The sequence below is a fragment of the Miscanthus floridulus genome, chromosome 12 (genome assembly GCF_019320115.1).
Source record: "Miscanthus floridulus cultivar M001 chromosome 12, ASM1932011v1, whole genome shotgun sequence".
Classification (NCBI taxonomy): Eukaryota; Viridiplantae; Streptophyta; class Magnoliopsida; order Poales; family Poaceae; genus Miscanthus; species Miscanthus floridulus.
In genome coordinates, this window is record NC_089591.1 from 17096465 (window position 1) to 17107855 (window position 11391).

General features: G+C 41.0%; 1 non-coding gene across 1 annotated transcript; it reads right to left on the reverse strand.

Annotated features, from left to right (window-relative positions):
• Window positions 1-6305: 6305 nt before the first annotated feature.
• On the reverse strand, window positions 6306-6412 carry LOC136498731 (small nucleolar RNA R71). Its single transcript, XR_010769738.1, has one exon. It is a non-coding gene; the product is annotated as a small nucleolar RNA R71 (small nucleolar RNA).
• Between the last annotated feature and the right edge of the window lie 4979 nt (window positions 6413-11391).

Sequence of the window (11391 nt, forward strand, 5' to 3'; positions counted from 1 at the left end):
GATTCACTCAAATAGCGAGTTTGGATGCGGGCGGCGGCGAAAAGCAGAGGAACCTAAGGAAATATGCAATTGCTACTATGAAGTGGAGGAGTGCGTCGCGCTGTGGGTGGGGTAGTCTTAATAATGATTAGCTCTAGCCCCTTTGTATCAAGGGTTTTTGGGAAACCATGTCAGTGCCACGCGCACCCGCTCCCACTACTGCTACACCATGCGCATGCGTTCACCGGCATTTACTAGTGCGTCGCTTTGACTTCTCCACGGTTTCCATTAAATGGGCCATGCAATGGGCCACTGCTTTTCTTTCAATAGGAAGATAACAATGGTCAAACTGATCGGCTTCATGTCAAACTGCTCGGGCTCCATGTCAAACTGCTTCGGGCTCCATCAAGACGGTGTCACCAAGTGGATACAAGTCAGCTCGGGGACTAACTGTGGGGGGTCTGACCTTGGGTACCCATGGTGATGCACATGGGTTCGCACCAACAGGCGTGGTCCATCCCATAAGACGAAGGCTTGCGGCACACGACACTACTCAGGTGCACGCCGCAAGGCACCTCAGCGATATCCTGAAGATAGCATAGGATCTATTAGGATATGCCGAATGTAAGATTCCATGCAAAGATGATTTGTTACCTGATTAGATTTAGACCTGATCGGCATGTAACCCTACACCCCATGCTATAAAAGGTGGGTAGGGGACCCCCCCCAAAAACACATGCAATCATACACGATAGCCAATACAAACCGACAAGACACTAGATTAGGGTATTACGCCAAGCTGATGGCTTGAACCTATATAAACCTTATGTCTTATCACCATCTCACTTAATCATCGAGGCATTCATGAAAACCAAATAAAAAGTATAATTCAAGTTTTTATTGCACATTAACACATATCATGTGGTTTAACTTTGTATCAAGGGAACATCGTGATGACAATGCATGCAAACTCACAAGACCATCAATGGTAGCCATTGTGTGACATCTCATACTCCCAAACTGACATATGTGAACTAGCCAATGACATGTAGATGGACATGACCCCCTCCTCGTTCATTGTCAACCTCAAAACCCTAGCCACCTATCCTGACTGCTTCCATAGCCGCCCATGATCTCAACCTCTCAACCTGCACACCTCTCGATCTACCCTCCCTTCCTCTTCATTAGTCACCCCTCTCTTGACGTAGGCGAGGGTGGCTGCTCCCTCCCTGTCTCTAACTTTGATTGATGAGGGTGCAGTGGTGTGGGGGGTCTAACCCTAGGTACCCATAGCAATGCACATTGGTCATACCATCAGGTGTGGTCCAACCCACAAGACAAAGGTTTACGGTGCAGGCACTACTCGGCACACGCCGCAAGGCACCTCGGTGATATCCTAAAGATAGCATAGGATCTATTAGCATATGCCAAATGTAAGATTCCATACAAAGATTATTTGTTACCCGATTAGATTTAGACCTGATCGGTATATAACCCTACCCCCCAGGCTATACAATAGACAATACAAACTGACGGGACACAAGATTAGGGTATTATGTCAAGTTGATGGCCTGAATCTATATAAACCTTATGTCTTGTCACCATCTTGCTCCTATTCGTGTGCACCTCTCCGATCAATCTACCACCGTGGGTAGCCCCCTCGGTGGACTGTCGAGCATCTTTAGTCGATAGGTGGTGTGGTGGTGTGAGGGCAGAGGTGGCTGAGGGGACATTGGCCATGGCCCCAATTAGTGCAGCTACCCTGACCTAGATTTGCATGAGGGCTCTAGTGGCAATGCAAGGTAGGACATGACAATAGCGCAAACCCAATTTTTTAAACTTTTTTATTTGATTTGTGATGGTGATGAAGTTACTATAGTAGTATGATAGGTCATATGATAGAGGAATTGCCGACTGAGAATGCTAGAGAACATGAGACAAGATAGGGAAGCTAGTATTAGATGGAGCATATAGTGAAGGAGTCAAAAGTAAAGGAAGGTGGACAAGATGAGGGACCATGCCACTGTTGGTGGTAGTTAATAACCATTATAAACCATCAATATAACTTGGATAAGGGCATGAAAGAAATCACCAACATAGGTTTAGGGGTTGAAACTAACAAATTCCATGAGTTTTGGTAAATCTATGTTTTCAGCCGGGTTTATCCAGAAAAACACACAAGGTGGACCTAGATGTTAGAAGTATTTGCGCTTATCCACGGTGAAAACAACTCCAGAAGGTTCCCGAGGACACAAGAAGCCAAACCACCAAAGAAAACCACAAGATGATGATAGGTGGGGCCTATAGGTCGGTCAGCCCCTAGGGCCCACTGTCAGCCTCCTTCCTTCGAATGTCGATTCTCCACCGCCTTAGGGTTTGCATCTATGCTGTCCTTTCAAGTCGGTTTGATCCGAGGGCTCAGAATGGATGCTACGGCCAATATATACCAGCCCATATCCCCTCCCTAAGGCATCAAGTCATTTGAGAAGACAGAAAGCCTAATCATCCTCAAAGCTCCACCGTATTCTAGGGCATAGCTAGCTAGGCTAGGACTAGAGGAAGGCAAGCTTAGCATGAATTCTAGATCTTGTCAAGAGCATGGCTTGGTACAGCCCCTTGTATCCTCTTTTGTATCTTTCATTATTCATATGTTTGCTACAATTGATTCGACATTGTTCTTAATAATATTCATGTTCTTAGTTATCATGTACATCATCTACTTTGATTATATACTTAGTATAGTTAGATTATCATCAGGTTCAAGCATAAGTTCGTATAGCACTCGGTCCAAGGTACTAGGGGTGAGTGGTCGACATTGTGTAAGTGTGGTGCTTATAAGTTGTTTACCTACGGCTGCACCCTATATTCGGGCCAGGTGGTAGATCACATATGTGACACTCACATTGAGTCCTTTGTAGTCCACTCCCCGAATATAGGACAAGTATGATCTAGTTATGAAGGAAGACAAGCTTTGTTCTTAATCTTCCTTAGTAATATTCCTTATGTGTAGATATGAAGTTGATCTTAGCCATGACTACTAAGTGTAATTGCACTAATCAACATATGCTTTGACTTGTAATTAAGAATGACTTAGGAATTATTCCTCTAATATTCTACTTAGCAATGCTAATGCCATAGAAAGGAGTACTCTGAGTGATCAATGATCAGTTATTACTTACCATTCACATGCATTTATCTCTTGACTTACCCCTATTGTGAGCAGAATATTGGTTATGGTTTATTTGTCCCTCATGTGTATAAGTTATCAATATATTCCAACTGCCCATCCTTCCCTATGGTAAAAATATAAATAACGATATATATAATACTCCTGAGTGAAATGCTACAATGTTATATTATCTGTGCACTTGCAGATCCCTTCATATACATATTTGCATTCTTTCTAGTCACAATAAAATACTAAAGTACTTAGTGTCATTTTAGAGGTGACGCTAGAAAGTACCAACAAGCATTTCTGGCATCATAGCTAGGGATAACAACTTAGTAAAAGTAATGCTAAGAAATATCAACAAACATTAGGTGGCTACTTAAACAAGTGACAAGTTAATAAATACCAATAGCCACGTCATAGCATGTGGCATAATGAAAGACTGAAATTATCGACATGAAAACCATCCAAATTAAAGGATGTATACCAGCAATGGAGGTACCAAATTTAGAGGAATTCTGAAATTGAGGGTCAAAATTAATCAAACTCTCGATGTCATTTCTATAAGTATAGTATGTATAGTTCCATTCATAGGGGTAAGCTATGCATATATATAAGTGATAATGAAAAAAATATATCCCATTAGTTGGACCTTTGTATGTCCATCCTCTTAATAGGCTCAAGTTAGCCCAAATGTCTTTTTTTTCAAAACCCAATACAACCATTCACATTCATCCATGTACACTTGCCCCAATAAATTTGGAAAGTTACCCTTTGGGCAAGTGAGTTTTGCCGAAATGCCATCAAATTTATGAGCTTAGCCATGTTGAACTTATGAAGTGATGAACACCCACTGAAATGCCATCAAATTTATGAGCTTTGTCATGTTGCCTTTACGAAGTGATGCACACCCGCTGAAATGCCATTTTTAGATTTTGAATCGCATGTAATATTTTTTCCAAAAAGATATAAACTAACTATTTTGCCACTGTGTCCCATCACTTGTCCTCGATCATCTCTCCCTTATTCTTTCCTCTCTCCTGTTAGCTCATTCTGCCTAGGTCGCTTCCCTCCCAATGCCGTTGCTATTAACGGTCACTAACACCTATTTTGACCATCAACATTCCATCCAAAAGCATGATAAAGTGAGGTAAATCATCATCACATGTGTAAAATTTTGTTTATAATTCACCTAGTTCCACTTGTGCTTATGGAATTATTTATATGCAGGAAATTTAAGCAAAAATAGGCCAAATTGGTGACAAATATGGACTTGGGAGGTAAGTGGACATGGTAGGGGGCCTTGGGCCCACTTGGCCACGCCGCCCGACCCCAATAGGGCACCGCTCGCCCACCCAAGTGGCCCTGCCACATCACCAATCTATGGGAGCTGCTCTAGAAGCAATGTCAAGCGTCCATTCATGTCGGTTTGATCAATGGACAAGATTGGATGGCCTTGGATCCATGGGCCCATTATCATACACTTAGGAGCCTCCAACCGACTTCTTGCCCAAATTTTGACATGTGCTGCCTCTACAACCGCCATTGGGAGCCAACCAACGCCGTAGGATCAAGAGGCAGTGGAATGGAGGCTGGCCGGCACCCCCCTAGCGCTGCCTGGCGCCCTAGGTGCTCCATTGACCTCCTAGCTGCCTACAAGTACCCCCCCCCCCCCCTCACTCTTTACTATAAATATGGGGTGTGGAGCTCGGTGGAGAAGTGCCCCATTCAAGGTGTGGAGCTCGGTGGAGAAGTGCACCATTCAATTCCAAGCTTCTTCAAGCTCTCTAGCTTAGCTTAGCTTAGCATTAGAGTAGTAATCTAGTAGTGGAAGTAGAGCAAGAGCGGAGCTTCTCTCAGAGTCCAAAAGAGTCTTCTATGTCTGATATAGCTCTTTTTTAATTCTTTCATTTAGCATTTATTTTATTCAGTACTTTATTTCTAGTACTTTATTCTAGTATTATTGCTTTGCTTTACTTAAGTACTTGTTCATTATTGTTCATCATTAGTGAGCTTAGGTGCTTATTGTTTGGCATTGGTAGCATAGGTTACCTTATTATTAGTAGTCTTTCATTAGTACCGGTTCCACCGTCTGGTTAGAGTGCTTTGATCTTGTTTCATCGGAGCTCGGATCGAAGTAGTAAGCCTATAGATTAAGCGAGGTGCTTAGGCTATAGATTACCTATGGATACGGCTAGGCCTCCGGATAGATTGTGGTAGGTGGCAAGTGGTGACAGCCTTGTCCATCCTCTATATTCTACCACGTTAGGTCTAGTTATTAAATCATAGGGCTCATGGCAGACCTTGTCTATTTAACTCTCCTAGTTGGTAGGCAGGCTATGCTCTGAAGTGCTAGCGCAATTCCTGTAGTTATTTGTTTACCCTTTGCTACTGAAAGAAAATCGCTCGCTCTCCCACCTAGCTATCTCTAGCTTGTTTAGTAGTTTAGTAGGTAGTTCATACACAACCCACTCATTTTCGTTTACCTGCCTAAGATACACTTAGGCTTTACCTTGGGAATCCTAACAATAAATATAAGTTCTAGCCTTCTGCCTTCCTATGGGAAAAATATAAATTCGACACTTGGTACTCACCGGGCGAAGTGCTACGCGATAGTTCTGTGCGCTTGCGGAATTCCTCCACTAGTCATTAAAAAGTATCAACAAGCATTTCTAGCGCCATTGTCGGGGAAGGCAACTGACCTCGGATTTATATTTTTGCTAGTCTTGGTAACTAGTCTTTTAGTTATCCTAAGTATTTTATCCTTTTTTCCTCTTACCCTATCACTACCCTACATGATCATGGGCGATAAGTCCATTTATGATTTTTTTGCACCCTCGGCTGCTAATGTAGCCACCGGACCCAATATTATCAACGGGGACGCTAACTTTGAGATTAAGGCAACATTAATTACGATGGTTCAAGTTAGTCCATTTTGTGGGAAAGCCCATGAGGATGCAAATGCTCACCTCTTGGAGATTTATAGCACATTCATTATAAAGGCAGTGAACCAAGAGGCTATACGTCTTCCCCTTTTCCATTCTCTTTGTAAGGAAAGGTTAAGCAATGGTTTTATTCTAACCGCAACGCTGTAGACACAAGGGACAAGTGTTCCAATGCTATCCTAGTCAAGTTTTTCCCTATGGGGAAAACTAATGCTCTTCGCGATAAGATCTCCAGTTTTTAACAACTAGTAGATGAGTCGATTACCGAAGTTTGGGAATGAATGCAAGAGTACGTCTCTACATGCCCACTCCATGGAATGGAAGACTGGCTTTTGATCTAGAACTTCTACCATGGATTAGTGCCGTTAGATAGGAGCCATTTAGATGCTGCGGCTGGTGGAGCATTCTTTTCGCTAAGTGTTGTTGATGCCAAGACATTGATCGAGAAGATGGTTTCCAACCAAGGATGGAGCAACAATCGACTCCAACCCCGTAAATGAGGTATGCATTCAATTAAAGAAATTGACATGCTAGAAGCTAAGATGGATCTGCTCGCGAAGCAAGTAGAACATTATGAGAAGGTGAGTGCCCAAGAGACACTCAAGGCCATAGAATCCCACATGACTTGTGAAGTCTGTGGAGATGTTGAACATTCAGGAAATTCCTGTCCTGAGACCCATGAAAATCTAAATTTCATCAACATCGACAACGGGTTTCGTCCACAACAACATCAAGGATGGAATCGGCGCTCCAACAATCAAGGATGTAACAATTATTACTCTTCTCAACGTATGAATAATCAAGGTAATAATAGTTATGCTTTTCTTAAAGATCTTATTTATAGCAATGGTAGAATGACTGATAGCATAAATAAAAAGTTGCATGCTCATGACAAGATGTTGGAAAATATAAATGCTAAATTGGATGAGTTTTCTTCTGCTTTAAAGAATCAACTTAGTTTTAATAAGATGATATAAACCCAATTAGCTCAAATTGCTACTGCCATACCATCCTATGAAAAATGATAGAATTCTTGGCAAACTTAAAGGAACCATGGAGACAGTCAACCTTGTAATGGCAAGGTATGACTTGTCTAAAAATGATTGGGGATTTCCTATTAATAAAGGTGATCCTGGGAACCCCGTCATTACTTGCTCCATAGGACCCACACTTTTCATAATGCCATTTGTGATCTAGGGTCTAGTATTAACATTATGTCTAAGGAAACTTATGATAAATTGTTGTACACTACCTTAGCTCCAACCTCAGTTTACCTACAGTTAGCCAACCAATCCACCCATTATCTCGAGGGAGTAGCCACTGACTTATTAGTCAAGGTTAGGAGTGCTTATGTTGCAACAGATTTTATGATCTTAGACATGGGCAACGACAAGGATACACCTTTAATCCTTTGTCGTCCTTTCCTTGATACTACGAATGCTTGCATATATGTGGTTTCTAGGCAAATCCAATTCCACTTTGCTGGAAGAAAAGAAATATTTGCTTTTAACTTTGGACAATCCCTCTTTGATGAGAAACAGGAAAGGAAGAAGCATCCAAAGAGAATAATCAAGATGAAGAAACCAAAACCGATTGAAGAACCAGAGAAGCCTATCAAGAAGAAGAAGAATATAAAGAGATGGCGTAAAAAGAAAGATCCGTCCTCAAACTCGTCATCCCTTGACCCTAACAAGGCCTTTAAGGTGGAACAAGAGGAAACGCCCCCGCTCAAGGAAGAATAACCTTGAGTCCGTCAAAAAGGTAAGTTCTCTATCTTTTGCGTATTTACTGCATTTTTAGTAGTTGCATCTCATATTTAAATTTCCAATAAATTTGATTTGCATTGCATGATTAGTTAGTTGCATTAAGCTACCCTATGTTAATAAATAAAGTCCTGTAGTAGCTACGCATGTTAGGATAGAGTTTGCATTTAAAAAAACATATTTAATAAATATTTAGTCAATTATCTAGTAGTAATAGGTTTAGTCATTTATGCATTCTAGTAGTATTAGTTAGTCAATAAAGAAAGAATCAAAAGAGCCGCTAGAAGACATTCCAACCTATGCAAAAGGCAAGCTTGGGGGAGATATCTCTCCCCGCTCAGGTATGAAAAGCTTAAACCCTCTCTTTACATTCATGTTTGTTTTATATGTCAATATCCATGATCATAGAATGTAGAGAGGAGTGCCTTGCAATTTATCTTAAAAGAATCTCTGCTCTAATAAAATGATGATAAATTATTTGGAGATGATGAATAGTTGCTCTATGATACTTTGCAAAAGCTTGTCATACAACCCGATACTTCTTAAGTTTTGAGCATGACAACCTAGAGTTCATTTTAGGTTGAATGCTTTTGTGGGTTGCAAATGCTAGAACCGAGTATAAGTTTTTGCGAGAAATGTTGTAGCCAAGATTAGAGTATATCTTTGAACCTATCTGAGGAATGGTAAAAACAACCTGGAGTTTTGTTTTGCAAATTGCTAAAACTCTCTTGCTAGAAGTTCCTCAATGGTGATAAATTTCTACCAAAACAAAATACATATTCATTCATACATGATAAAGCCACTATAAAAACTGCTTGTTTGTTTTGAGCTTTTTCAAGCCTTGTTGATCTAAGTAGATAAACTTGTCATGCTTTTTGGTCAAGATCACTTACACCCACATACTTATGCTATTCCTACACTGGGAATATGCAACCACATATGCTTTCCATTCATTATTGTTCTATGAGAATCAAAGTTATCTCTCTAGCTATCTTTCATCAAAAAGAGAGGCATGGGCTACAGAAAAAAATAGAGAGAGAATAAAGAGCAAAAACCTCTAGTTAAAAAAAAGAGGGAAAAAGAAAAGTAGCCATGCCCTCTCAAAAAGAAGCTAGAGAAGGGAAACTTCTCAAAGGAGTACCACTTCCACTAAATATACCACACACATGCACTTCTTGATCAATTAGTATGATTCGTTGCTCCTTGTGATCCAAGTGTTTGACTTAGCAATAAATTCAATTCAAGTAGGCTATATTTTTATCCCCTACCTTTAACTCCACATAATCTTTAGGATAGATATTAAGGCTAAAATTTATGGCCTTGGTGAGATTTCAAATACTATTGAGTGACTTGAGTGTACCTTCTGAGGAACTTAGGCAAGTTTTCTTTCAAAATTTATTGAAAATCTCCAAGAAGTTTGAGCTAAACCAAAGTAGGCAAAAAGTATATGTGTAGCTACACATTCTTGCAATTGGTTGTGACAAGGTGAAAGCTATAAGTCCCACATTGCTAAGACCGATGATGGATTTCTAAGTGCCCTTGTATTTGTTTGTATATAAGTTTTCTACAGGGTGTTACATAGTAGCAACTCCTGATCTAACACCTATTCCATGCTAAACCCGCATCTTTGCTGAGGACAACAAAGGGGTAGCTTAGGGAGCTTGTTGATGGTCACTAACACCCGTTTTGACCATCAACATTCCACCCAAAAGCATGATAACGTGAGGTAAATTATCATCACATGTGTATAATTTTGTTTATAATTCACCTAGTTCCACTTGTGCTTATAGAATTATTTGTATGCAGGAAATTTAAGCAAAAATAGGCCAAATGGTTGACAAATATGGACTTTGGAGGCAAGTGGACATGGCAAGGTGCCTTGGGCCCACTTGGCCATGCCACTCGGCCCCCCAAGTGGCCTTGCCACGTCACCGATCCATGGGAGCTGCTCCAGAAGCAATGTTAAGTGTCCATTCAATGTCGGTTTGATCAATGGACAAGATTGGATGCCCTTGGATCCATGGGCCCATTATCATACACTTAGGAGCCTCCAACCGACTTACCAACTGACTTCTTGCCTGAATTTTGACATGTGCTGCCTCTACAATAGCCATTGGGAGCCAACCAGCGCCGTAGGATCAAGAGGCGGTGGAAGGGAGGGCCGGCTGGAGCCCCCCTAGCGCCGCCTGGTGCCCTAGGTGCTCCACCGACCTCCTGGCTGCCTACAAGTACCCCCCCCCCCCCCCTCACTCTTCACTATAAATATGGGGTGTGGAGCTCGGTGGAGAAGTGCCCCATTCAATTCCAAGCTCTCCAAGCTTCTTCAAGCTCTCTAGCTTAGCTTCGCATTAGAGTAGTAGTCTAGTAGTGGAAGTAGAGTAAGAGCGGAGCTTCTCTCGGAGTCCAGAAATGTCTTCTGGGTCTGGTATAGCTCTTTTGTAATTCTTTCATTTAGCATTTACTTTATTCAGTACTTTATTCTAGTATTATTGTTGTGCTTTACTTAATTACTTGTTCATTATTGTTCATCATTAGTGAGCTTAGGTGCTTATTGCATGGCTTAGGTGTTTAGTAGTTTAGTAGGTAGTTCACACACAACCCACTCATTTTTGTTTACCTACCTAGGATACACTTAGGTTTTACCTTTAGCAATCCTAACAATAAATATTAGTTCTAGCCTTCCGCCTTCATGTGAGAAAAATATAAATTCGACACTCGGTACTCACAGAGCGAAGTGTTACGTGATAGTTCTGTGCGCTCGTAAAATTCCTCCGCTAGTCGTTAAGAAATATCAACAGTTATGTTGTCATTGAAAAGTCTGTTTGGGTTTTGGTAACTAAGTGAGAATTAGTGAACTAGCGTTTTCATTAAGAAGACGACTTGAGTGCCAGGTGAAGTGCTCAACATGACAAAGATGGAGATGATGGATGGATGGAAATGGAGGCAAGATCGAAGGGAAGGTGTGACCTAGTAGGGCTCTGCTTTTGTCGGCCATGATGTGTAGAGAGGAGAATTGCTGAATTTAGAATAAATAGCATACTATAAAGAAATAAAAGATTTTTTTTGCTAATACGGTTGACTACTACTACTAGGTGAGAATCTAATCATGTATATATGATTGACGAAGTCACGTTAGACTTATCGTTGTCTATAACCTATTAAGATAATAGATGCAGCCTGTTATCCTTGTGTATGTTTTTCCAACAATTATTTGTACGCATGAAATAACTATTGAATTCCAGATCGTTACGCATTTTAAAAAAGAGCGATCACCATGTTCCTTGTTGCTGCCTTGATTCACGGTTGCTTTTGCCTCGCCTATCGCGTTCCCGTGAGAAGGAACCTTTTCATTTACAATTCTATTCTAATAAGAAAAAAATAGTAACTTCTTTGAACTTTTTTTTTGCTGGTACAACAATTGGAGCAATTTAGAATTTAGAGGGGAAGACCCAAAAAATGACAAGAAAATGGGGAGCCGGTGGGTGAAAGGTCCACACGAGATGGAGTACAGCGGCCCCGCTTGTAGGTCTGTGTT